Source organism: Leptosomus discolor, chromosome 1 (genome assembly GCF_034619465.1).
Source record: "Leptosomus discolor isolate bLepDis1 chromosome 1, bLepDis1.hap2, whole genome shotgun sequence".
Classification (NCBI taxonomy): Eukaryota; Metazoa; Chordata; class Aves; order Leptosomiformes; family Leptosomidae; genus Leptosomus; species Leptosomus discolor.
Genome location: NC_141391.1, coordinates 42,656,415 through 42,683,289, shown reverse-complemented (window position 1 = coordinate 42,683,289; position 26,875 = coordinate 42,656,415). Strand labels below are relative to the sequence as shown.

At 39.2% G+C, this 26,875-nt stretch overlaps 1 pseudogene; it reads left to right on the top strand.

Moving 5' to 3' along the window:
* Window positions 1-23,937: 23,937 nt before the first annotated feature.
* On the top strand, window positions 23,938-26,364 carry LOC147416212 (uncharacterized; annotated as a pseudogene).
* The last annotated feature ends 511 nt before the right edge of the window (window positions 26,365-26,875 follow it).

The window sequence follows — 26,875 nt, the reverse complement described above, 5'->3', positions numbered from 1 at the left end:
CTATGGGTTTTGTTTAACATTTGATGAATATATTTATGAAAATCCTGGGATAATTTAGTGATTTCTCACTTCAGCAGCAGAAAAAATGGGCACCAGGAGGGAAAGAGGCTTTTTCCCCTGTTTGTGGAAATTAAACCCTGGGGTTTCTATTTTGTTTTAATTACAACACTATTTGAAACTTAAAGAGAATGTTTCTTTGGGTCATCTGTGAAACTACACTTGAAAGAAGGTCTTCAAAATGAAAGTTGCAGTGGAGGAACAGACATCATCATTTATTCAACAGCTTATGGAGCAGAGCAACTAGCCTCCAGGCCATGAACCTACATTATCTTTTTCCAAGAGTCAGCCTTGAACCTTGAGATGTGTCATTGTGGCTTTATTACACAGCTGCCGTATGTCTAACTGTAATAATTGAGCACCAGTTAAAAGATATCTAAACTAGCTGTTAACAAATTACCTTTTATGTCAGAAGTACATAGTAGTATAGTGCTACAGCCAAGGCAATTTGTCTCTGTATCGAAACCTTTAAGATAAATTAGGAGTACAGACAGAATACTAAGCCAAAAAAGTTAAGCTAAACCTTGTTAGTCCAGGTATCTCATTGTAGTATGAATTCTCATTGTTATCAGGTAGTGACTAATCTGATAGCCTTCTATGATGGTATGACTGGTTAGGTAAATGATTGCAGAGCTGTGGATGTTGTCTACCTCAACTGCAGCAAGGCCTTTGACACTGTCTTCCATGACATCCTTATAGGCAAGCTTAGGAAGTGTGGGATAGACAAGTGGACAGTGAGGTGGATTGGGAACTGGCTGAAGGACAGAGCTCAGAGGGGTGATCAGTGGCACTTAGTCCAGCTGGAGGCCTGTAATTAGCGGTGTTCCTCAGGGGTCAATACTGGGTCTGGTCTTGTTCAACATACTCATCAATGGCCTGGATGAAGGGACAGACTGTACCTTCAGCAGTTTGCTGATGATACAAAACTGTGAGGAGTGGCTGATATGCCAAAAGGCTGTGCCAGACCATTCAGTGAGACCTGGACACGATCTTGTGCAACCTGCTATAGGCAAACTTGCTTTAGCAGGGGGTTTGGACCAGATGATCTCTAAAGGTCCCTCCCAACCCCTACCATTCTGTGATTCTGTCATTCTGTGATAGAGAAAACTTTAATACTAATTAGAAATTTACATGTATTTATACATAGTGGAGAGAGTCCAAGAGAAAGAAAATACGTTTATCCTAGAGCTTTGAAATTAGAACAGTCTTTATGAATTGAAAGTCCAGGTTAAATTTAGGTGAGAACAAGCTTAATTTTATAGACATTTAGAAAATGACCTGCCTGGATGAGCAAGGACCTCCAGGAAACACTCAAAAGGATGAAGAAGGACATTTACAATATGTGGAAAAAGGGACTGGTTACTTGGGAGGAATATAGAAATATTGTCAAGAGTATACAGGGATGCAACAAGGAAGGCTAAGGCCTGTTTCGATTTAAATCTGGCTAGGAATGTCAAAGATGACAAAAAGGGCTTCTTCAAATACATCGGTAGCAAAAGGAAGAGCAGGGAAAATGTGGGCTCCCTGCTGAATGAGGCAGGTGCCCTGGTGACTGAGGATACAGAAAAGGCAGAGTTACTGAATGATTTCTTTGCCTCAGTCTTTACTGCTGAGGCTGGTCCTCAGGAATCACACATCTTGGAAGTAGGAGAAGAAATCTGGAAGAAGAAAGACTGCTGCTTGGTCGAGGAGGATTGGGTTAAGGATCTCTTAACCGGACTGGACACACAAAAATCCATGGTCCACGAAGAGATGCACTGGCAAGTGCTGAGGGAGCTGGCAGATGTTATTGTTAAGCCACTCTCCATCATCTTCAAAAGGTCATGGAGGACAAGAGAGGTGCCTGAGGACTGGAGGAAAAGCAACGTCATGCCAATCTTTAAAAAGGGCATGAAGGAGGATCTGGGGAACAACAGGCTTGTCAGCCTCACCTCCATCCCTGGAAAGGTGATGGAAGAGCTCATTCTAGCTATTATCTCTAAGCATTTGGAGGAAAAGAGGATTATCAAGAGTAGGCAGTATGGATTCACCAAGGGGAAATCATGCCTGACCAACATGATAGCCCTCTATGATAGCATGACTGGCTGAGTGGACGAGGGGAAAGCAGTGGATGTTGTCTACCTCGACTTTGACACTGTCTCCCACCACATTCTCATAGGTAAGCTTAGGAAGTGTGGGACAGATGAGTGGACAGTGAGGTGGCTTGGGAACTGGCTGAAAGACAGAGCTCAGAGGGGTGATCAGTGGCACTTAGTCCAGCTGGAGGCCTGTAATTAGCCACGTCCCCCAGGGGTCAGTACTGGGTCCTGTCTTATTCAACATACTCATCAACGACTTGGATGAAAGGACAGAGTGCACCCTCAGCAAGTTTGCTGATGATACAAAACTGGGAGGAGTGGTTGACACCCCAGAAGGCTGTGCTGCTATTCAGCGAGACCTGGACAGGCTGGAGAGCTAGGCAGAGAGGAACCTAATGAGGTTCAGTAAGGGCAAGTGTAGGGTCCTGCACTTGGGGAGGAATAACCTCATGCACCAGTACAGGCTGTGGGTCAACCTGCTGGAGAGCAGCTCTGCAGAGAAGGACCTGGGACTTCTGGTGGACAGCAAGTTACCCATGAGCCAGCAATGTGCCCTTGTGGCCAAGAATATCAATGGAATCCTGGGGTGAATTAAGAAGAGTGTGGCCAGCAGGTCAAGGGAGTTTCTCCTCCCCCTCTGCCCTGGTGAGGCCACCTCTGGAGTACTGTGTCCAGTTCTGGGCCCTCCAGTTCCAGAGGGACAGGGAACTACTGGAGAGAGTCCAGCAGAAGGCTACAAAGTTGATGAGGGCACTGAAGCATCTCCCCTATGAGGAAAGGCTGAGAGACCTGGGGCTGTTTAGCCTGGAGAAGACTGAGAGGGGACCTTATCAAGGCTTATAAATATCTAAAGGGTGGGTGTTTTGAGGATGGGGCCAGGCTTTGTTCAGTGGTGCCCAGCGACAGGATAAGGGGCAACGGGCACAAACTGGAAAACAGGAAGTTCTGCCTCAACATGATGCAAAACTTCTTTACATTAAGGCTTACAGAGGACTGGAACTGGTTTCCCAGAGAGGTTGTGGAATCTCCTTCCCTGGAGATATTCGAAATCAACCTGGATGCATTCCTTTGCAACCTGCTCCAGGTGAACCTGCTTTAGCAGGATGTTTGGTCTAGAAGATCTCTGTAGGCCCCTTCCAACCTTTACCATTCTCTGATTCTGTGATTTTGGAAAATTTGTCTAAGAATAAGTGCATCATGATGCAAATTAGATTTCTAGAAAACCAGTGTTGAACTAATATTTCATTCAGTTTCCTTATGATTCACTTGATATTTGGGAGCTTGCTTTTCAGGAGAGGTACCAAGGAGGTCAGCCTGTGTCCTTCACATTGCAGGAGAATATCTCCCAGGTCCCTGAAAGGGACCTGAGTACGCTAATGGCCTTTAATGGCCTGGGGCCTCCCTTCACCCTGCTCACAGCCCAGGATATTTTAGTGCCCTGGGGCTATCAGGCCCTGCACCAATGACACTGTGGCAGGGCTGGTCTTCAGCTCCGCACAGTCTTGCCCAGCCATGGGCCTTACCAAGTGTCACAGATACACCCACACAACAAGCAGAACAGTCACTTGAACACCCCTACAGATCTGAGCAAACTGCAAGCGCAGAAGCCGGACAGAGGTACTCACAAAACAGACAGGGCAACTACTCCAAAAATGGGGATTTATACCATTACCACTAAAGTTAGATAGCACTCTTATAGACAAAAATAAGGTTCAGATGTCAGTTTGGAACATATTACTACACAGCTGTCTTAATAATTCCTAAACTATTCAAACAGGCCTGTTAGGAAAGTAATCCCAAATGTGCACTTGTTCACCCACGAAAGGGGGAAAACCTCTCTCAAGGGTGTGGTACCCAGAAGCTATAATCACTCACCCAAAAGAGCAAGGACTCACTCAAGGATATATTGTCTTGGTTTGAAAAAGACAGGTGTCTGTGGAGGAAGGCAGGAGCCTCCCTTGAAATGGAGAGTGCAACCCCCTTCCCTCCAAACTATTATAATTTTGAAATTAACGGGCCTTCAGGCAAAGATATGGGGAATAGGAATAACAGTTCTTTACTAATATATATATATATATATATATATATAACACAAGGCAGGGAAAAACAAACAACCCACTGGTTTACACTGACAGAGTCAGGAATACAACCTGACACCCTGTTAGGGTGGCAGTAGCAGTCCGATAAGATGCTGGCTGCCGTCCTCCTGAAGTGATGGGTGTAGTTCTGTGGAAGCAGCAATCAGGTAAAAGAGTCTGGTCTTCCTCCGAAGGTCCGGTGGTCGGCAGGTAGCTCTTGTCCTCTGGAACTCCAGTGGGGGGAAAAGCTCCTCTGGGAATCCAGTGGAAGAAAGGCTGCTAGGGTGTTCAAAATCTCCGTTTTTATTTGGCATGGACTGCTTGGCTCCTTCCCCCCCCCTCCCCGGGCGGAGCATCTCACAATGGGATGGGGAGTCGTGAGGCAGTTCCTTGATGGGCCATTAACAGGAGATAGCCCAGGAGCGAGTTATCGATGGGTCAGGCGATAAGGCATTGTTGTGCCCAGTAACAGGAGATAGTCCAGAGGGGGGAGGCAGGGAGCACCGCCCCACCTGGTCTCAACAGCTCCTGAAGATGGTAATAGAATATTTTTTTTTCCTTTTGGCACATTTTACACTGTAACTCAGGACATATATCCAGAAGAAATCACTCACTCAAGATGGGCAGTGAGGCACTCAAGCCCGGGGTGTTTCCTCAGGCGGCGCCCAGATCCATGGAGAGAGTCCCTGACTGTGACTGCAGACCTGCTGCACCGAGGAGGACCGACTCAAATCAGCTCTCCAGCAGGACCCCATTTATACCCAAGTCAAGTCTGGCCTGTGGTCATTTTAAATTAAGTTGGTGCCAGCAGGAGTTTTGTCTAGTCTCCTGAAAGACCTGCTTGTTATTGGGTCTTTAGCAAACCCTGGTCGTTTTCAGGTCCGGGTGGGGGCAGGTGCACTTGCCATACCAAGCCAGGCCCACTCACATGCCCACATCTGAGCCCAGCCTCTACACATGCCCTTAGCCCTGCCTGGCCACCTCAGGGATGTATCTGACTCTACCTCCCCTCACCAGGCCTGACCCTAGTCCCCTCCCGTGGCCTGGCCTTGACCTGGTCACATTCCCACATATGTACCTGATGCCCTGGGCTGGGGGATGTCTAGTCCAATGCCCTAGCTCAGAGCAGGGACAGCTATAGTATGTTGCTCAGGACTGTATCCAGACAAGTTTTGAATATCTCAAACTGCTTCACAACTGCTCTGGGCAACCTGTTCCAGTGTTTGACCACTGTCACAGCGAAAAACATTTTTACTGTTTCAGTGGAATTTATTTTTTTTCACTGTGCATCAATTGTCTCTTGTCCTGTCAGTGGGCACAAGTGAAAAGTGTCTGGCTGGGTCTTTTTTAATTATCCCCATCAGATTTTTGTTCATATTGAGCTTCTCTTCTCCAGTTTGAATAATCATGTCTCTTTCAACCTCTCCCCCTACATCAGATGCTCCAGTTCTTTAATCAGCTTGATGACACTGAAGTCTGGTCTTAAGGAAAGTGTTTATGTGGTTGTAAGAGGTTTGTGAATATTTCCTGAAACTTTAAATACAAATTCTACCATGAAGATTACAGGTTTCTGGATTATGTCCATTATGACTGTTAAGTTTAATTCAGCATTAAGATCCAAAACAGCTTAGAATACTGGAAGTCCAAATGGCTCAGACTTTGCCCATTAAATTTTCTTACCATATTACAAGCAGGATCCAAAGTTCTCAAGGAACCTACAAAATAAATTGCTGCTAAAGCTTAAAAATTGATCAGAATCTTGACACTTCAATTTCTGTGCTTGCTGTCCAAATATCTAATAAAGTGCTAGATACTAGATTAGCAGTGTTACTTGGTGAAAGATGATCTTGAGTCAATAACAAGAGGTGGGGAGCAGGAGAATGAAGCAGCATCAGAAGAAACAATGAGACTTTAATAGTGAAGTAATGCAACTCAAGAAGTAGCATGACAGACAAAAAAATCTAATAAGAACTGGAAACTATACCAGAAAGCTTATATAAAGTTAGCCTCTTCAGAATTTTTTTATGCTGAATTGAAATTTGGCAAGAGATGGAATAAATGCTGATGTTGTCAGCATTGAAGATATTTCAGTAACAATTTTATTAATACAGATTGGGGAAGTGAATTGAGTTCCAAATGACAGATACCTACTTTTTGTTATCTGAATGTAGCATCTAAATGAATACCAGCTGCCTAATAGTCAAAAGAAATCCAGTCATAAGTCTAGAACGCTATTCAGCTAACCAAGTATAGAGGTCTAAATTGTTATTTCAGCTTGTCTATCTACACTTCCTGTGGAAATACTGAACGTTTAATAACTTTCTTTAAGGAACTCTAAAGCCTAAATGGAGTCAGCGAAAAATCACAGTAACAGTGGTAGAGATAAGGTGTGTACATGAGTTAGTGTAATATAGGCATTGTAGGACATTCTACCTGGAACTTCAAGAAAATAATTTGGGTTTGAAATTACAAAATTTATGTGCACAAATTGATTGACAGGACTACAAACTGTCCAGGGAAGGGAAGTGGATTAAAAAAACAGATTTCTTATCTGTTGTACTGGCTAGGATAGATGTAATTTTCTTCATAGCAGTTCATATGGTGCTGTGTGTTAAATTTTTGACCAAAACAATACTGAGAAGACACTAGTATTCTAGTTTCTGCTGAAAACTGTTTGCACAGCATCAAGGCCACCTCTCTTTCTCACTCTGCCCTGTCAGTGAATAAACTGAGGGGGGTGCAATAGGTTGGGAAGGGGCACAATCAGGCAGATGACCCAAACTAACCAAAGAAATATTCCATGTTTAGCAAAAAAAGGATAAAGAAGGAGTTCTAGGAGTGTTTGCCATCTTTTGCTCGGGAACTGACAGGGCATTGATCTACCGATGGGCGGTGGTGAGTGATTGCCTTTGCATCACTTGTTTTGTTTTGTTTTCTTCTGTCTTCTTCCACTTATCCCTCACTTATTAAACTTTTTTTTTTTTTTTTTTAAATTTTTACCTGCAAGTTTTCTTGCTTGTATTCTTCCTTTCTCTTACCCCATCCTACTCGGTGTGGTGGGGGAAAGGAAGCGAGCAGCTGTGTGAATACTTACTATTCTCTATTTCTAAGTTCTAGAAGTACGTTAGACCATTTGCCACAGTAGTCATCAGACTATATTCTCAGTCTGAAAGTATGACTTAACGTTTGGTCCCATTAATTGCTATTGGTTATTGCTTTCACAATCAGTCACCCTAACATTAACAAAGAGTCCAATTCTTTATTTGCCACTCTTTGCTTGTTCTTTTCAATTCTGCTAAGAATTTTATGCTTTCTTATTACTGATACTAGCACAAGACCAGAATCAGGACCAGTATCAATCCTTGTTGTGCGCGTGTGGTCATTATCTATGGATGATCCCAATTTTGACACCAATGGTAAGTTGGTTTTCACTTCATTTAATATTTACCGTACTCATCATTCTAGTCTCTTTATCCAAGTGTTCCGAAACACTAAATCACACACATGTCTTACACTATTTGCTTACACTTCATTGTCACTGTTATTTATAGTAAATTCTCGTAATATTTAATTTTAAAAGGTAATGGATAAATATATTTTCCATACGCTCATCTGAATTGTCATTTTTTGAAGTCATCCTAATTTCATACTTTAAATTATTATTAAAGTCCTCTAATATTTTCCTATATGAAAGTGATTTTTTTGGAGGAATCCCAATTGCTTACACTTAACTATTAATATAAAACTTTTATTAGCTTTCTCATAAACAGAGTTTTAGACCTATGAGCAACATCAGCATGAAAGAGATGGTACTTCATCTGTCATTCTCTTATTATGAGGTACTTCAATAAGAAACTTGAGGTTTGAAGATTTATTCTTAAGAAACTAAAATAGAAGCTACTCATCTGAGCCCTTCATAAGTCCCTTGTCAATACCAGCTCTTAGGGCAGTCATATCATAGGCATATCATGATATCCATGCCTACAGGTTAAGTGGGAGGCATAGCTTTAAAAGGGTTAGATTAGGCGTAACACCTTTGATTTTTAACATTTTAGTGAAATCTACACAGTACACTTCATGTCTCACATGACACAGGTCAGAGTGTAATGAATAGCCTTTTTTTGCTCCATAGCCATCTTTCAGTCATGTATATGTACAATGGAATTTTCATAGCAGAAGCAACATGATTGAAAACAAGCTCAGGCTTAACTATATTTGCAGAATTCAAAATGTGCTATATTTTAAAAGAACAGTACAATTCTTACAGAGAAGATAAGGAATAATTGTAAAAGCGCTTAGATTTCTGTTCAGAATTAGTTTGGAAAAAAAATGCAGCAGCCAAGTTTCATGTGCTTTACATTTATACTGTTTATAGATCTTTACTACCCTTTTTTCAATACTCTCTGTGTATTGAGGAAGGTTGTTCTATCTCCGGACAAACTATAGTCCAATTTTGAAGCATTATTAATTTATAAAATTCTGTAGCAATTAACACCACATATAATTTAATTCAGTTGCTATAGAGATCTCTACAGGGACACAAAAAATAAAAAAAAAGGCAAAATTAATCTGCATTATAGTCTAGTTGCCTAGAGTGCACCCCCTATAGGGAGAGTGCAATAATTAAATCTTGTTTACTGTGGGTTCCATTAAACCTTTGTTGTTACTGATTATATCATTGTCTGATTGATTTTTCAGGTGTGGAAAACACAAAAAAATTAATTGCCTTAATCCTGATGAGCAAATGACATGTGCATTGTGAGCTGCAGCACAGAATTCTCAAACAGCTGGAGCTTTTCTACTCACTCTTCATTTTATTTCCCATTATATAAGTGAACTTATTTTGAGGTAGGGAAAATTGCTTCTATCCACAGATTTGGATTTTATATGTGATCAATGCAAGACAAAAAAAGAAAGGATTTGTTCTTAAATTAAAATAATACTTCTCTGTTATAAAATAACAGCAGGTAAGACAACATTTTTCATCATCAGGAAATGTGTTTAAGGAAAATGTTGGGAAGGATTTTACCTGCAATTACCAACTGGTGGCAATAAACGAACCAAGCATGATAACTGATGAATTACATGATCTATTTTAGTACTTAGTTAGAAGTATTTTACTTACATGTTTACTGTAAGAAAGAGCATGGATTCTGTACCTCAGATTTTTTTTTCATGTTCAAAAATTATTTTCAGTATGAACTTTATTGCCATATAAATATTTGATTCAGACACACTAAGGGTGAATATATTATTAGTTTATTTAAACACAAGGCATATATATGCTTTTAGAGAGTTTGTACAAAGTATGAATATTGAAAGTTACTGAAATGCAGATTAAACAAAAAGACAATATGGTTTTCTGAAATATAATTATAGTTGGGTTATTAGAAAGGAACAAAGGGCAGTGTTTTATTTAATCAAGTATGTTTTAGGCTATGTATTCTGTAGGTAACACATTGAGTTTTCTACTCTTCAGTAAACATAGTTATGCCTTTCCACTACATATTAGTCAGGAAAAGTAATATATGTGTGGTTGTGGGAGAATCAGTTTATCAGATTTTGCTTACCTTGACAATCTTGATCACAAACAAATTTGTATCCTATATTGTCTGTTGCTGCTGTTGTACTTTAGGGTCAAGGATATGTTTTGGATTTTCACAAGATCTTCAATGATGTGACAAAAACAAATTCCACCATTTATAAAGACAAAATTGTAATTGGTCACTTGGTCACAGCAAACACATCTACAACATAAAGGAAAATTACATTATAAGGTACATCTGTTAAACTTCAAAGCTAGAATTGTGAATTCAAACATGATTAAGGTTTATGCTTTTGTTGCACAGGATCTCAATTTAGCAAAACCAGCAAAAGCAGTATGCTATGTTAACACTTATACAAAGAACTTTATTTCATAAGTAGGGACAGTTTAGAAATAGCACTGCTTCTTTTTCAAGAATATGTTCTTTATGTTTGAAGCCTTATAACTTTAATACTAGATTGCTATGAAGAAGTAATTTGTGTTGATATTTCTTCAGGATCAAAAATAAATTGATCTTGTAAACTTTCATGGTAAATGTACTAGTTTATGTGCATTTTATTTTCAGGCTTGTTGCATTAAAGATTGGCTAAATGCTATTAGAAGCTGTGCCCTAGCATAGATTTCAGGAGGATAGTCTCCATGATCTTGCAGGGCACAGAGGGGAGACTGAGTGTCCTGTAGTTCCCTGGGTCTTCCTTTTTTCCCTTTTGAGATAAAAGGGTTATATTTTCTCTTTTCCTGTCAGCAAGAACTTTGCTGGGCTGCCACAACTTCTCAAATATGATGGATAATGGCTCAGCAATTTCAATTTCAAAACTTCCTGGATTGCTTATGTCCTGCTGTGTTGTCCCTCCAACAGAATCAGGGTGGTTGAAGTCCCCCATGATGTTCAGGGCTTGTGAATGTAAGGCTGCTCCTATCTGCCTATAGAGGGCCCCATCTGCTTGGTCTTTCTGGTTGGGCGGCCTGTAGCAGACACCCACAATAATGTCACCTGCCTCTGTGCTCCCTTTAATTCCGACCCATAAGCTCTCTGTCAGTTCTTCCTCCATCCCCAGACACTCCATGCACTCCAGCTGGCTACTGACATAGAAGGTGACACCCCCTCCTTGTCTTACCTCTCGTAAAGAACCTGTACCCTTCCATTCCAACATTCCAGTTATAGGAGCCATCCCACCACGTCTCTGTGATGCCAATAAGATCACAGGCCTGCAGACATGCACACGCCTCTAACTCCTCTTGTATATTTCCCATGCTATGTGCATTTGTATATAGGCATTCAAGTTGGGTCCCCGTTGAAGCTGACTTACTGGCTGGAATACCTTTGTGCTACCCTTCAGGTGCTCTTCTGCTGACCTGAGATGCCTCTTCAGGCTCTAGACATCTGTTTCTGGCATTGGCATCAGACTGGTAGGAGTGGGATGGACTGAGGTTCCCCTCCCCTGACAACTTTAGTTTAAAGCCCTCTTCACCAGCTCGGCAAGCTTATGACCAAAGATGCTCTTCCCTTTCTCTGAGAGATGGACCCCATCAGCCCCCAACAGACCAGGTTTCTCAAAGTGAGTACCATGGTCTAAATAGTCAAAACCCTGGCTGTGGCAGCAGTCCCGTAACCAATTGTTGGCCTGCCAGATTCAAGTGGCCCTTTCAAACCCCTTTCCATTGACTGGGAGAACCGATGAAAATGCTCTAAGACCCTCAAGATTCCATAGATCACAGTTGTCATAGTCTTACTTGAGCATGGAGGAAATAAGTGTTGATCAACAGTTTATCAGTATATATGAATTAAGCATCTCAGTGTAAAATTCACTCTTTGAGGACATGTTTGTTTATACTCTCACAAACTGTTAGAATGCTTCCTGTACTGTTTAGCCCATACTAGCTACCACAGTCCCAAATAACAACTAATAATTAAACAGAGGTCAGAGACCATGTGAACTACACAGTGTGGGCGAGGACGTATCTAAAAAATAGTAGATAATATCTAAGCTTCCTCAAGTGAAGAATTCTACATCTTTAAGATCTAAAACAGAACAGGTCATAGGGTATTCAGTAGGTCAGGTATCAAGTTGTTTCGTAGGAATATGTAGAGACTGAGTAGAACAATAAAGATTCTAAAGATCACGTATTATTTCAGGAATCTACAAGGCCAAACAAATTCAGAGACCTATGCATATATTGTTTTATCCAAATTTTGTTTGATTTTGGGGAACAGGGGTGTTAGGCTGCAATTACTGTCTAAGAGAATAAACTATATCTTAAGCTTCATAGGGTAAGCTATTTAGTGTAAGGTTTCAGTCCAGTTGAGATAGTCCGACTGAAGCTTTTCAGTCTACATATTTTTATCTCCTTTTGATTAAGGAAACAGACTTCCACTTGGTCTGGGATGATTTATCATTGAAGAACTTTAAATTGAGCTAAATCCTCATTGTTCTCATGTTTTCCACATCTCATGTTTGCATTCTAAATTCTGTGTTTTTCAACAAAGAGAAAAGATGCCTCCTCTATGGAAGCTAGTAGTTATTTTCATGTTCTTTTATTACATATATAATTAATTTTACTTTTTGTTATGAGAAAAGTCGAAGAATTTGTAAAATTAATTCTTTTCTTTTTTTTTTTTTTTACTTCATTTGAGCCGTAAACCTCCCATTTAATTTCACAGCCATAAATACTAAATTGACTCTTGAGCTAAGTAATAATCAGTTATAGACTGGACAGTGCCTGTGACTCAGTTCCAATACACTACTTGGAAAAAAACAACAATAATGAATTTCAGACAAAATGAGTATCATCTGGTTTTCAGTCACAGGATAGAAGCAACAAACTATATTCTATTCATGGTCCCTAAGCCTAAAGGGTGTTTGCTAGGTACGATTTTTTGGAAGGACAACGATTCTGCTATGTACTTCTGGAGTACTTCTGAGGACATTTCAGAAAATCCCTGTAGAAGTACTATACTTCTTAGTGGACAGCTTTCCAAGACTCACATATATCTTAAAGCTCTCTGTGAATGCTTAGTGGAGAAAAAAACATTCTTCGAATAATAAAAGGACAGTTGTTCTACACAATAATTGCTCAGAGACTCATTCAGAAAGCAAAATGAAGAAAAGACACCATGATATACTTGCCAAATATTTAGAGACAGAGGCCAAGTGATGTGTTATGGAATTCAACACTTGTTAAGGTGGCAAAAAGCAAATAAGTATCTGGGGGGGTGAGGAAGTGCAGCGTATGAATTTTTCTAACCTTTCAGTAGCAGTGAATGCCTATCCTTCATGTCGTGAAATAATATTTTAATAGCTACACATCATATGTGAAATGCAAATTGTCTTCTTCTGTTTTTTTTTGTTTATTTGCTTGCTTGTTTGTTTCCCTGAAAACCACATCAGATGGGATTCTTCTCATCTAAATTCACAATTAGTTTGGATGTCTGTAGCTGAACTAAGCCTTATTGTGTCTCCTCAATTCTCTTATACTTAGGGGTTAGATGTTTCAAGGTGGGTGTGGGTTTACTTATAAATTTTAAAACTTCATAAAATTAAGTAATTTTTTCCTTTTGATTGCTTGATTTTTCTTTTTTACAGAAACTGGATTTTTTTTTTAATGTGTGTCCAAAAACATATGAATGGCACTATGTGCATAGACCACATACCATACTGAAAAATAGTAATGATGATGATAATGATAATAATAATAATAATGGCTAAAAGCAATGTCTGTCAAAGTGAACCTGACAAAACTCAGTATAATTTCATTCTTAACTGTAACTTATTATACCAAATAAAATGCAATTTGTTAGCAATAATACATGAAGATGCTTTTGCTTAAAAGATGCTTTGTTTTGCATTATTTTCTGCTCTATAAACACTGTTTTTTTGCATAATGTAAGTTCTATCCTTGATACTTCTATTGCTTCAAAGAGAACTCTACCTGTATGATGAGCAATTAGCATGCCTCCACTATTTATACTGAGCCTTAACTATTTTGTTATACTGCCACTGTTGTGATTTTGCAGTGTCCTCCAGTTGTGTGCCAAGTTCACTAAAAAGCATTTTGTTGGAATGTCTTATGGATTTTGAAAGCTATAATTTCAAATATGCATCCCACGATATAGCTGAAACATTGACATTAGACTTTTATTATACTTTTCATGTGAGTCAACTTATAGCACCATGGACTAGAGTATTAGTTCTGGTTTTTTGTTTTTTTTTTTTTCCTCTAAAAATACATCCCACGAAAGGCACTAGAATAAATTACTCATGAACTTTTTACTGTTTGCTCAGACTGATTTTATAAACATAAGGAAATATGAAAATGCTAATGAAATAAGCTGCTGGGCTCTGATAAGTGACTCAGAGCAACTTCAAATGTTTCTATTAAAGTAAATCACTGTACTTCTCACTGTTGACATGTGTTATCTCTTTAGCCACTGCAACACGGTGCCCTTTTTGTTCCATGGCATGTAGTACCAGCCTGTAGAACTTTTTCTGGTAGTAACAACAGAAACCAGGAGCCAAAAGCTGTGCTAGCAAGTAACTGTGTTATCTTCTGACAATGCAGAAGTGGTATACGCACTCATTGTGGCAGTGGCAATAAGTATTTGGTGTTTTAAAGCAATTAAGATTGTTATTTACATCATATTATTTTGTAATTACTAATTAGAGATTGGTGTCTAAAAATGACCAACAGAAACCTAGAGGGACAAAAACAACAGAAAGAAGTGATAAATTAATGGTATAAACTGAAACAACTAATTCTAAAAGCAAATAATGAAAATGTAAACGTTGTATATTTTCAGTGTATTCAGCTAAAATGAAACAACCAATAATCAAAATTTGTTCTACATTAACTTTGTAAAAAATAACTGTATTATACTTAATGCCGGAGTAATGGTTCTTCCCCTCTGTAATCCAAATCAACTGAGAGATAAGAGAAATGAGCATTATGAATATGAAAGTCCTGTTGAAGCCTTATGCAGTATTATTGCATGACTCATATGAGAAACGTCTGAGGGATCTGGGGCTGTTCAGCCTGGAGAAGAGAAGGCTGAGGGGAGACCTTATTAATCTCTACAGCTACCTGAAAGGAAGTTGTAGCGAGGTGGGGGTCGGTCTCTTCTCCCTAGTAACAAGAGATAGAACAAGGGGAAATGGCCTTAAGCTGCACCAGAGGAGGTTCAGGCTGGATATTAGGAAGAATTTCTTTACTGAAAGGGTTGTCATGCATTGGAACAGGCTGCCCAGGCAGGTAGTGGAGTCACTATCCCTGGAGGTGTTTAAGAGATGAGTAGATGTTGTACTTAGGGACATGGTTTAGTGGCGTTGATAAAGCTAGGACTCAGGTTGGACTCGATGATCTTGAAGGTCTTTTCCAAACAAAACTGTTCTATGATTCTATGAATTACCAGAAAGTCAGCTTATTGAAGGTGTCTTTCTGCATAGCCCAGCTCTTACATTCACAGGGGTTTCACTTTTTGGTTTCCTACAAGATTGCTGTAATTTACCTGACAGTTACAGTGTCCACCACATGATTGTTGTAATGCCAAGTTTTAGTGTTATCAAATATAGATAATACATAAACTTTTAATGAGCCACTGGATCCATGCTTTACTAGGCTTTTGCTTACAAAAATGTAAATTTAATACCCACTTACTTTAAAAGTTTCCTGATTTATATGTTGTCCTGGTTTGGGCTAAATCAGAACTAATTCTGTTTTAGTGCTTTAACTTTTCAGTTAAGTCTCCTCTAACTAACGACATTTTCTTAAACAGCAGCCTGTTTTTCCAGACAGTGACTGCTCCTAGCAGTGATAAGGCCTGATGTTTATAGTTCGTACCAAGGAATGGTGTGCAGAGAGGCCCTTGCTTATACTTGTTCTTATGGCGACCAAGGTCACTGCTAAATCTTGTGCTCCATGTTGGGGTGCCAGGAGTGAAAGGGTCGCACCTACAGGGAGGAGCGAACTGGACAGGTGACCCAAACCTGACCAACAGAGTATTCCATCCCATATACGTCATATTCAGTATAAAGCTGAGAGATCACGAAGGTCTCGCTCTCTTTGTCTCTTCCTCTCTTCTTCGATGGCCAACATCTGAGGAGGACTCTGTCTGTTCTTCTATCATCGATCCCAATCCGTGCATCCTGGAATCCAGTGCCTGAGTCCAGCTCCTGTATCCCATCCCTGTCTGCTGCCGAGTCCAGCCTGGGACTGCCCCAGTGCCAGCCCTGCGGTGTGGTGGTGATGTATTGTCATCAGGGTGGGGGGAGTTGGGTTCAGTATTGGTTTTGTATGTATTTGTACATATTGTATATATTTCATTTTTTAATCCTTATTCTTATTATTATCTTTTCTTTTATTGTTATTGTTCCATTAAAGCTGTTTTAGTTTTCTTTTCCAAACCGTAAAGTCTCTCTCCCTTGCTCTCTCTCCTTTTCCCTTTTGGGAGGGGAGAGGGGTTAGTAGAGAGCATCTGTCATTCGTTAGTGGCCGGCCCAGCCTCAAACCGTGACATATGTACATGTATTACTCATCTTCCAAACTTAACTGCTTGAAGAATACACTGAAGATTAAGATGATAATTTGACTATTCAGAGACAGCAATACCATTATAGGAAACTGAAAAAGATTTCTTAGGTAGAATAAGCAAAATTATGTAAATTACAGGAACCAATGCCAGTAAAGGCTGAAAAGGATTATTCATGCAGAGGGGTCTGCTTGATCTTTGTTGAATGACTAGTGGTGAGTTTATTCTCTCCTTCGCACAGGAGTAGATAACCCCAGCGTGATCAAATGGAGAACCAAAATCAATCCCACTCTTCTAAAGAAAAATAGACCTTCATGTGTAAATACCATTTTGTATTGTGACTACAGTGGCTACAATTATTTTCAACCTGAGTTAACCCATCCCTCCCCTACACTATATTTTCTTGGTTAATCCTAGGTTTTCCCTCAAAAGTTACACCATAATTTCCAGGAGGTCAGTGGATGTATTAATTAATTGCACTTAAACTCCATCTAGACTTGTTGTTTTTGTGTTTAAACTCACTTCCCTTTCTCAGCTTTCTTTAATATCAGCAGCAATCTGACAAGATCTTAATTTGTTCTCAGTAACCTGCATCTCTTAATTTTTTTTTAAAGGACAGTTTTTTTGAAATTTGTTCAAGACATAACTCACCTTAACCTCCTTGGTGATGTTATAACCCTTATTAAATGACTCCGTCATATTTGAAAAGCCAATGCAGTGACGTGAAGCCCTCAGGAACTGGAAAAAGTTCACGACCATTTTTAGAAAGAATAAATACGAGGACCCTGGGGACTACTGACCAGTCAGCTTCACACCCATGCCCAGAAAGATCATAGAACAGATTGTACTGGAAGTTATGTCAAAACATATGGAAGGCAGGGAGGTGATTAGAGACAGCTGACATGGCTTCACCAAGGTGAAATTGCATCTGACTATTTTAGTGTCCTTTTATGATTAAGTGACTGCATCAGTGGACAAGGGAAGAGCTATTGATATCTCCCTGGACTTCTGTAGGGTGCTTGATACAGTCTTCACAGTATTCTTCCCTCTAAATTGGAGAGATACGTGTGGTGGATAAGGAATTGGTTGGATGGTTGTGTCCAAAAAGTTACAGTCAATGCTCGATGTCCAAGGGTAAATCGGTAACAAGAGGAAACTCCCTCAGGGGTCTGTACTGAGACTAATATTATTTGCTATTTTAGAATCTTAGAATCATAGAACCATAGAATGGCTTGGGTTGGAAGGGATCTTTAAAGACCATCCAGTACAACCCCCCTGCAGTAAGCAGGGACATTTTTCACTAGATCAGGTTGCTCAAAGACCCATCCAACCTGACCTTGAACAGTTTCATTGATGAGGAAATCTATGATTCTAGGGTTAATGAAACACAAGTTTCTGTCCAATACCATGAAGGTTATTTAGCCAGTGTGAAAAGTAAATATTAAATCACTCAGAAGTGAACATTACATCATTCACAAAAGTATTACAATAAAATGATGTATACTAATGTGATAAATACAGGTATTTTAACTGATTTCTGGACTTTTTTTGGTCTTGATTTGTGCTTTATTTTCCTTTATATTTTTGCAACATTGAGTGTCATTATTCTGGTTTGAGGAAATATTTTGGATCATAGAGACAGAAATGTCAGAGGAAGGCTGAGATGTGAAATCATGATCATATTCAGATAGAATCAAGATAATATTCAGATTTAGAGCCATATCTGAATCTTTGAAAAATCAAAGTAGGTATTAAACTGATAATGGCACGTAGGAGCCTGAGAAGTTTTTGAAGGATGGACTTCCTTAGAAACACAAAGGAGCAGAAGGAAAGAGGAGAAGATTCCCCTGATAGAGCATAATCAATCACAGTGGCAGAAAAGACAGGAGAGAGAGAAGACCTGAAGTTGTAAGGAAAAGGTTTGAAGAAATTAACTATCCAAATAATGCATGAGTTTAAGGATGAGTTAGATTAGTGAAGAAAAGTTTGTTAGAAAAACTTGTTAGCCATGATCGATCACGACAGAAGAAAACAAATGATAAAGGTATTAAGATGGAGTTGGAGAAGAGGAAGCAATTTCAGGTAATAAATAAAAGACGCATGTAAGTGAACTAGATTACAAGGTATTTTCTAAGGACTGATGAGACTTATCTGTAAAAGACATCTACAGTTTACTGTTTGCTACTTAGCTACTTAATAGGTTTAGATTGACAAAGACAAGACAAAGGATAGATATGTTTCTACAGCAAGTGATTTTGGAGAAAGTTTACTTCCCGAAACAGAAAATTATCCAGTGTAGTTAAAATTTTATAGTTAATCTATCGATTTTTAAGCAGCTGAATAGTAAGCAAAAACCATTAATATTCATACTAAAGCAAACATATTTTGTAGTAAAAATAATGATACTTAAAAAAACCAAACAACAAAACAACAAGCTGTGGTAAAACAGAAACAACAGATGTTAAACAAAAATTCCGTCAAAGATAATATGATGTTTTCCTAGGCACAGTTAATCGTTTCCAGAATAAAAAATAGTGCTGCTAGAATTTATGTTAAATTCTCCAAAAACACATGTATTTGGAAATTACTGTTGTTGTTATTAAAAAAAGAAATCAACATCAGCAAACACACAGCTAATCTTTTTCTCATCAAGTGGTCAGTTCCAGTTTAGAATTATTTTTGCCAGCCACGATCCTACTAGGGTGAGAAATCTTCAGCCTTTCAGAGACTAGAAACATTCTTTTAACTTGTAATATAATATTACAGATGAACAAGTTATAAACCAAACTCTCTTAGTCAATTTAAATCTCCATGTCCATGGACACTTTTGCTGTCCTTCCCTTCACATACTCCACATATTTCTTGGCTGTGGATGCACAGAATTTCAAATGAAATCTCATCTTTCTTTGTATACTGGCATTAATATTTCTCTAGCGCTTCCAAAATAGATTATTCAATGTAATCCTAAACTTAAGTTTCCCTCTGATAGTTTCCCTTACATTTCTTTGGTGGTTTATCAACTGCGATTGTGTCATACACCTAGAAGAGAAATCATGACTTTAATAATATTGTGGGCGTGATTCATCTAACCATCATCAGATGTTCACATCTGAGAGAATAACTCAAGGTTCCTAGTAAGTTCTAGTTAATATCGTCAATTGGGTCCAAAGCATGATTCATCTCATTCTGAACTGACATGAATTTGTCCCTGAAAATATCTATTTCTTGATTACAGAAAGAGTCTAAAATACAATGTAGCCTGCTGTAGCTGTCTACATTGCAGATCTCTGAAATAAAATGAGCTGAATCTCACCTCTTGACACAACATATTCTGTTGCTTAATTAGGTGGCTTGGCACTTCTAAATATTATACCTTTCATTTAGTGTACAGTTATGTTGCAAAAGGAGAGAAGTAGAAGTTTGTAGTATGTCCTTTTTATTGTCAGTTACTTTTCTGCAGCTCATCACAATTGCAGCTGGCCAAATTATTTGATCTTTCTTTCCAATAGGCATATGAACATAGCAGATATAAAATTAATTAAAATAAATTAAACAAGTATGACTTAAACGACTTTATTTTTATTTTGTCCAATTAAGATCCAGAAGTGCCGTAGCCTAACTTTCCTGATGGTGCTTCAACACCTTATAAAAAACAACAGCATATATCCTTTACCTTAGTTCTTAGCCAAGATCAAATGTGAATTCTGTGCAGATAGATAACAAATTGTGCAGTACCAGCTGGTTGAACAAGACCATGAATGCCAATACTGGCCGTTTTGACTACGCATTTTCAATTCAACTACAAAATGGAAGAAACATATGACTTGTAGCTCAAGAAAATGTTAACATTGTTGGTTGTGCTTTCATTTTATAGAACAAGTAACTGCATTTTCCACCATAAACAGTGATACACAGACTTCTCCCTAAACCAAGTTTAACAAGTGTATTTCTTAAATTACTAACTTTGAGATACTGTAACCTTATTAGTGTATGTATTTACATATTTAGCAGATACAATATGTCTTCAGGTGTAATGTGTTGAATATATTCTATAGCCTTGTATAAATTAGTCCACAGCTGATTTATGTAACGACAGGATTTGTTTAACACATTAGATAATCATTCTGAATATTTTTTTGACATGGTTTTATTAATACAAATATGATTTTCCTTTTTCCGTAAAATACCAGTGGTCACACAGAATAAGACACTAGCAGCAGCTATGTTCTCCTATATGACATGAAATCTCCGTTCTATCCATACTTACAACTCAGATTCTAAGAGCAGGAGAAAACTGGTTTGCCTTAGGTCTTTTCTGTATGTTTTGTATCTTTCTGTTATTTTGGGGAGCACTACCTTCTTCCTAGGAAAGGGTTTAAAAATCTTCCATGGTGCTCTCTGCAATGGTATCATAGTCTTAATACATGAATCATGTCTCTTGAGAAATATGTCCAATTGTCTATCATTTCAAAGTAGACCCTTATGTATAACGTACGATTTAGTTCATTAGGAAAACGTCATATACCTACAATGAAATCACTGCAATATGGCTATGTGTCATTGATGGTGATAAGTCATTAAGCTGTCAGAGAGGGGCGCAGTATAAAGAGACCAATCTGCTGAGTCAGTTCTTTTGGAATATTGATAAAAGACAAATAGGTATAGAATGACCACTGCTTTTTTAAGCAGTCCATTTATTACATTGAATTCATATCTCAGTTTTCGCACTGAAGCATATTTCTTGGATGCTGACAATATTAACAGTAGATTTGTGAATTCTTGAAAAGTATAGGAAACTAACATATATGATATATATCCTGACATTATAATATTGGGACTTCAAAGTATTTGGCACTTCATCACAAGTACCTTCCTACTGTGACATGCTTGTAGTAAATAGCAAATAGTCCCTTTCTGGTTTATTTCCCTAGTAATAGTTGATTCTTTTTTCCGTTTTTTAGAGCTGCCCAAATTTTCATTGTGGTATATATTTTTCAACATAAATAGTCAGATATGTAAAGCCCATACTGCATTAATAAAGAACATAGTGTTGTGGTTTAACTCTGGTAGGCAGCACAGCCCCATGCAGTCGCTTGCTCCCTCATCAACAGTGGAGTGGGAGAGAGAATCAGAAGGGTAAAAGTATGAAAACTCGTGAGTTGATATAAAGACAGTTTAATAGGTACAGCATAAGCTGCACATGCAAGCCAAGCAAAACAAGGAATTCATTCACTACTTTCCATTGGCAGGTAGATGTTTAGCCTTTTCCAGAAAACCATTATCATTAATGAAAAATCTGACCTTAAGAGATACCATTTTTGAGTTTAAGATTTCTCACAATTGTACACCAAACCATTGATAACTATTCTTGGAGAATCATTTTCCAGTCACCTTGAATGGTTATAACAACTAGACTTAATTTATTTATGAGATGATTTGTGGGAGTCAATCATTCCACTGTAGTTTTGATATGTCACATCTACTCCTACAGTCCATAAGAAAAAAATTAAATCTCCATCCCCCTGCCAAACATCACAGACAAATATATTCAATTTCCCAGTCCTCTGTGACCCTATCTATTCTCTCAAGTTCTTAGACATATCGGAGTGATTCTAAGTGATTTCCTTTAAGTCCTTTGGCATGCTCCAGTGAATTATTTCACTGGGCTCTGAGGAACAGAACCCAGATAACATACCAAGGCATCCTTTAATACGATTTTGGTGTGTGCATTTTTTTTCCTCTGAACACCATCTTGAATTCCTATCTCCTTCTAAGCTTAATTATGTTATGTACCTTGTCACAGATTACCTTTTCATATGCAGCGAATCTAAAAATGCGATGAAGTACCCCTATAACTTTTCCAACTTGAAGTAGATCTGTTTTCTTGTATATTAAGCATTTATTCACTCTTTTCTTGCTGCTTTTTCTGCCTCTTGCTACTTAAACTGTTTTGGTGGGGTTTTTATATCTCCTGATTTTCCCTGTATGTATTATTGGTGTGAAGCTAGAGATAAATAGAGCTAAAACAAAAATATCTCTCACACTTCATCTTACTTTGCGGCCTGAGGTAGAAAGTAAAACAAAATTGTTACTATGTCATTAAGGATACGTCCATTGAGGTAAAAAGTTGGCTTTGCTTGTTAAGGGGTACTACACCAGAGTGTAAATTAAATGATGGAACAAATTTTATGCCTCTCTAAGCTTAAATAAATCAAAAGAGTTTCATCAAGAGTGATTTTTCAAAATCAGTTTAATTTTCCTTAATATTTAACTAATTAATTCTTGCTAGTTAATTAGGAAGTGTGTACAATACTTTGAAGATGATTATCACTACAGATGTTCAAAGCCCAAGCAATCATTTGGTTGACTTCAGATTTTTTCTTGTCCTTTGTTCTGTTAAATACACACAAAATCTACTGCCACTGAATGCCTCTCCATGTATTTTTTTACAGGATAATTAGCTGGAACACTGGAACATCATAATCCTGAAATTTAGAGGCCTGCCTTGGTTAAATAGATGATGTTTATTTAGTAGTTTAAAATAAATTGTTATATAAATCTCTGTTCTACATTATGAGAAACAAGGATGTTGTAAATTTTACAGGAAATTTTGTAGTGTTTTGTGTATTATATTTTTGTGGTTATTTGCTGCATTTTTTAAAATATTCATCATGAAATATAAATATAAGCAAGTTTTAAATTGTGAAATAAATTTTGAGTAAAAAAAGAAGGTGTATTTTGCTTAGCACATTTGTAAAATGATTGAATTTTATACTGCTGAAATTATTCAATCTTTTATAAAAACACTGGAAAAATGTATTTGAGAAGAAATAAATAAATTTCATGATTATTTAGGGCATTCTTTAAGTCCCAGTACAGAAACTTAATAGAGATTCACCTGAAGCTCAAATACAAACAAGATGTTCACAGGACAACAGATGAATTTTCACTCTCAAGCACTTAAAACATTCCTGTGGTTAATTCACAATAACAATGTGCAATGCTTAATAAGGACTAAATTACAGTAAATATCTCTTACTTGGAGATTCTCAAGTGAGATTGACTGAGTGAATCTGAGTGTGCAATTAAATTTATTCAGGCAAAGAGACAAGGAACTTCTATATCCGTGTACAATGTTTGAAAGGAGAGCATCATTGATTAAGGTCACTTTTTAGAGCACAAAAATACCAACAATCCCAACTCTGAAAAATATGTCCTCTTTCATTTCCTTATGATTTTTAGACGAATGTAGGGGAAAAAAAAAAAAAAAAAAAGAGAGAAAAACAACTATAATGAACCATAGCAGGGAGGAGCCAAAGGAAATTCAGCTACAAAAATGTAGAATCGATTTCTCTGTCAAGAATTTAAAGTCAGAGAAGGTGCGGAGATGTGCGGAGAGGAGAATAAGCCCCATCATTACTGAGTTAGAAAAAGGGGAAAGAAGACGACAGTGGGAAGTACTGCAAAGACTTACTTTCTAAAACAATTCACTTTAAGATATTTAGGTGTCCTAGGTTTGGCTAGGATAGGGTTAATTTTCACAAGAAGCTGGGAGAGGGCACACCCAGGACAGCCAAACCAAACTAGCCAAGGGACATTTGATATCATGCTGATGTCATGCTCAGTATATTACAGCAGGGGAGCAGCTCAGGGAGCATGCACTGCACAGAAAGGTAGGAAGGTGGGCTGCAGGGTCCATGTGGTGAGCTGTTGTGCTGTGTGTTACTCGTTGTATATGTGATTTCATCAGTATTGTTGTTGTTACCGTTGTTTCTTCTCTCCTTGTGTTGTTCCATTAATCTGTTCTCATTTCAATGCACACAGTTTTACCTTTTTTCTCCTGATTCTCTTCCCCACCCAGCTGCTGTGAGAGAGGGGTGAGGAAATGGCCACGTGGTGCCCTGTTGCTGGCTGGGCCGAAACCATTACAGTCCTTTCTGGCACCCGAAGTGGGGCCTGAAGGGTTGAGATAATGGCAGATCTGGCCAGAGCGTGTTATAATAGTTTTGTTCTGTGCATTTGTTGTATTAGTTAAATAATCGCTGGTCACCATGTTGGTTCGTTTGTTCATGTGGTGGTGTTCTATAAATTCTTACATGCGCTATGTGCTCCCTGCAGAGATGTTTGTGACCTCTGGGAGAGGGATGAGGTCTATCATTTTGCTGCTCTGGGTAATGTTGACTTACGATATGACTGCATCACTGGTCATGAGGTTAAGCTGGTATTTGTATGTGTCATTGCTGTCATGACTGTTCCTCAGGTGCCTTCATTCGTAATGTTATTAATAGAACCCAGTCCATGGGAGAGACAGAGTGAATACTTTCTCTCACTCTTCCACCTCTTCTTTCTCCTTCAGGTTAACTGTAACAGCTTTTGAGAATTTTTAATATCTCTGGGATGCCCAAGCCAGCATGTTCTTATTGCTATGTCTCCTCAATGTGTCCCAGCTCTTGTTTATGGATAAAATTTTTTTTTTTTTAAGAATTCCACCCAGATATCTGTCCTGAGGCTGGATAATTATGAGTGGCAGGGTGTGTGGGAGACTATGGGCAAGTGCCTAGGACAGTGATCACCTCCAGTGTTTTGGAATTTCACCCTTGAACAAATGCAGAATCCTGAAAAACTAGTAAAATATCTGGAAAAGGTATGCTGTCACCCTGGCAATTCCAGAGAGATAGAAATCATTGCAATGTGCTGGGGCCTGGCCCATGCCTACCAATCCCTCTTCAACACTACTCAGTGCCCTCAAGGGGAAGAGAAAGTCTCTGGACCTGAAAACAGACAAAGAGGTGCTACAGCTGAACCAGAGAACCAACCGGTGCTGGTATCAGTTGCCCTTATACAGAAGAAGAAATACACACAAAAATCAGTTCACTTAGTGAGGGATGAAAGTGAACCAGGGTCATCACAAGAACAAGAGGAAGAGGCAGAACCAGAGATAATCACCCAGTCCCTATCCTTGAGTGAGCTGTGAGATCTGTGAAAGGATTTTGGCCACCATCCAGGTGAGCACATTGTCACTTGGCTGCTCCAATGCTGGAATAACTGGGCGACTAGCTTGGAATTAGAGGGTAGGGAAGACAAGCAGCTGGGCTCCCTGTCTAGGGAAGGAGGCATTGACAAGATGATTGGAAAGTGGACACAAACATCTGGAGGCGACTCCTGTCAGGCGTGAAGGAGAGGTAGCCTTCAAAGATGTTACAAGTCACTCAGACAAGTGGACCATCACAGAGAGAGGTATACAGTACCTGAGGGAACTAGCTGTGCTGGAAGTGATTTATAATGATCTGGATAATGGGCAGTCACCTCTAGATCCAGATGAAGTCCGACACAGACAACCCATGCGGCAGAAATTTCTACGAAGTGCACCGCTGTCTTATGCCAAATCATTGGCAGCAATGTACTGGAGAGAAGACGAGGGAAAAAACGGTGGATGAATTGGCTAGCCAACTCTGGCAATATGAAGGAAGTCTCTCTTCTTCCCTACAGGCCTGTGTCTCAGCCACAGAGGAACTGTCCTGGGAGTTTCAACAATTCAGAAAGGGTATGTCCTACTCTCCACCTGTACGGGCCCATATCTCAGCTATTAGAAGTAGCCACTCTTCTGCTCAAGAGAGAAAATATAGAAGGTACACACCACGGGCTACCCTGTGGTTTTACCTATGTGACTACGGAGAGGACATGAGGAAGTGTGATGCAAAACCCACTTCGGTCCTAGCTGCATGGATACGTGAGTTGTGGGGGAAAACCACCACAAAAGGGGATTCTTCCTGGAAAGATGCCACTCCAGTTACCAGCGGGAAATTCCTCAGACAGGGTAGAATGGCTAAGCTTACGTTTGATCCTCTTGAAGGGACTTCTAAGTTACTTTCACAAGAATTGAGTGATTCTGATCAGGATGAGAGGGACCCTGACTCCAGCCAGGTGGAGGAAAGGGACAACCAGGTTTATTGGACCGTCTGGGTCCGATGGCCTGGCATGTTAGACCCACAGGAGTATAAGGCTCTTGTAGACACTGGTGCACAACGTACCCTAATGCCATCAAGCTATAGGGGGCAGAACCCATCTGTATTTCTGAAGTGATAGAGGGATCCCAACAGCTAACTATACTGGAAGCTAAGGTGAGTCTAGCTGGGAATGAGTGGCATAAACACCCCATTGTGACTGGCTCAGAGGCTCCATGCATCCTTGACATAGACTGCCTCAGGAAGGGGTATTTCAAGGACCCGAGAGGGTATTGTTGGGCCTTTGGTATAGGTGCCTTGGAGATGGAGGAAGTTGAACAGTTGTCCACCTTGCTTGGTCTCTCAGAGGACCCTTCTGTGGTGGGGTTGCTGAAGGTTGAAGAACAACGAGTGCCAATTTCTACCACAACAGTACATCAGCGACAGTATCGCATCAACCAATACTTTCTGATTCCTATCCATAAGCTGATCCATCAACTGGAGACCCAAGGGGTGATCAGCAAGGTGATCAGCAAAACTCAGCCCTTAACAGCCCCTTGTGGCTAGTGCAAAAATCTAATGGAGAGTGGGGTCTAACAGTAGACTATGGTGGCCTGAATGAAGTCATGCTACTGCTGAATGCTGCCATG